The sequence below is a fragment of the Pan paniscus genome, chromosome 15, assembly GCF_029289425.2.
Source record: "Pan paniscus chromosome 15, NHGRI_mPanPan1-v2.0_pri, whole genome shotgun sequence".
NCBI lineage: Eukaryota > Metazoa > Chordata > Mammalia > Primates > Hominidae > Pan > Pan paniscus.
The window spans coordinates 36,057,508-36,059,799 of NC_073264.2; the positions used below are offsets into that span (position 1 = coordinate 36,057,508).

Consider the following 2,292-nt stretch of genomic DNA (forward strand, 5'->3'; position numbering starts at 1 on the left):
TTGATCATGGTGGATAAGCTTTTTGATGTGCTGCTGGATTCGGTTTGCCAGTATTTTATTGAGGATTTTTGCATCGACGTTCATCAGGGATATTGGTCTAAAATTCCCTTTCTTTGTTGTGTCTCTGCCAGGCTTTGGTATCAGGATGATGCTGGCCTCATAAAATGAGTTAGGGAGGATTCCCTCTTTTTCTATTGTTTGGAATAGTTTCAGAAGGAATGGTATCTGCTCCTCGTTGTACCTCTGGTAGAATTCAGCTGTGAATCCATCTGGTCCTGGACTTTTTTTGGTTGATAGGCTGTTACTGCCTCAATTTCAGAACTTGTTATTGGTCTATTCAGGGATTCAACTTCTTCTTGGTTTGACTTGGGAGGGTGTATGTGTCCAGGAATTTATCCATTTCTTCTAGATTTTCTAGTTTATTTGTGTAGAGGTGTTTATAGTATTCTCTGATGGTAGTTTGTATTTCTGTGGGATCAGTGGTGATATCCCCTTTATCATTTTTTATTGCATCTATTTGATTCTTCTCTCTTTTCTTCTTTATTAGTCTGGCTAGCAGTCTATCTATGTTGTTGATCTTTTCAAAAAACCAGCTCCTGGATTCGTTGATTTTTTGAAGGGTTTTTCATGTCTCTATCTCTTTCAGTTCTGCTCTGATCTTAGTTATTTCTTGTCTTCTGTTAGCTTTTGAATTTGTTTGCTCTTGCTTCTCTTCTCTAGTTCTTTTTTTTTTTCACCAGTTGTTAAATGATCCTTTATTGAAATATTTTCCTTTGTGCTTAACTGGCTGGGCATTCCACAGCACCACTGTTGATGTCATCTATGATGTCATGAGGGTGGCGGCCATCAACGTTACAGCCCACAGACTGGGCAGTCCCCAGGATCTCTTTAATGGTTCCAGAGAGTTCTCTGGCTAAGGATCAGTGCCGCATCTGTCAAGCAATGTTGACGATCTCATCAAAAGTGATATTCCCACTGTGTTTAATGTTTTTCTATTTCTTTCTGTGTCTTGGTGGTTCCTTAAGAGCTTTGATAATTAGGGCAGAGGCAGAAGGCACCACTTCAATCTGGGCCTGTCTGTTCTGAATGGTCAGTTTCACTGTAATCCTCAGGCCCTTCCAGTCACCCGTTGCCTTGGCAATGTCATCACCAACCTTTTTTGGAGACAGACCCAGGGGGCCGATCTTGGGGGCCAGGGCAGAAGTGGCACCGACTTCACCTCCGGTGCACCTCAGGTATACGACTTTGATCTCGTTGGGGTCGAACTTTGGCGGCATGGTGGAGGCGGCTGGTGCGGAATGACCAAAGAAAGTTGCACCTTGGCCTCCTCCGAGCCGAAAGCCGAGAGCTCTCTAGTTCTTTTAATTGTGATGTTAGGGTGTCGATTTCAGATCTTTCCTGCTTTCTCTTGTGGGCATTTAATGCTATAAATTTCCCTCTAAACACTGCTTTAGATGTGTCCCAGAGATTCTGGTACATTGTGTCTTTGTTCTCATTGGTTTCAAAGAACTTACTTATTTCTACCTTAATTTCCTTATTTACCCAGTACTCATTCAGGAGCAGGTTGTTCAGTTTCCATGTAGTTGTGTGGTTTTGAGTGAGTTTCTTAAGGGGATTGTTGGCAAGATGGCCAAATAGGAACAGCTCTGGTCTGCAGCTCCCAGCGAGACTGATGTGGAAGGTGGGTGATTTCTGCATTTCCACCTGAGGTACCTGATTTATCTCATTGGGACTGGTTGGACAGTGGGTGCAGCTGACAGACAGCAAGCTGAAGCAGGGTGGGGTGTTGCCTCACCCGGGAAGCACAAGGGGTTGGGGAACTCCCTCCCCTAGCCAAGGGAGTCCCACTAAGGGACTGTGCCGTGAGGAACACTGCACTCCAGGCCAGATACTGCGCCTTTCCCATGGTCTTCACTTTTTTTTTTTTTTTTTTCCAAGACAGGGTCTTGTTCTGTCACCCAGGCTGGAGTGCAGTGGTGTGATCTCGGCTCACTGCAACCTCTGCTTCCCGGGTTCAAGCAATTCTCCTGCCTCAGCCTCCTGAGTAGCTGGGATTATAGGTGCATGCCACCATGCCCAGCTAATTTTTGTGTTTTTAGTAGAGACGGGGTTTCACCATGTTGGCCAGGCTGGTCTTGAACTCCTGACTTTGTGATCCTCCTGCCTTGGCCTCCGAAAGTGCTGGGGTTACAGGCGTGAGCCACCGTGCCTGGCCAAGTGACATACATTTTTAGCTCTACTAAGAAAGGGTTCAAGCTAAGAGTCTTTGATCTGCTAGGATTTCTAACACAT

The 2,292-nt window shown here is 45.2% G+C and overlaps 1 pseudogene; it reads right to left on the reverse strand.

Annotated features, from left to right (window-relative positions):
* Positions 1 to 667: 667 nt before the first annotated feature.
* On the reverse strand, positions 668 to 2,039 carry LOC129393755 (large ribosomal subunit protein uL11-like; annotated as a pseudogene).
* Positions 2,040 to 2,292: the final 253 nt, after the last annotated feature.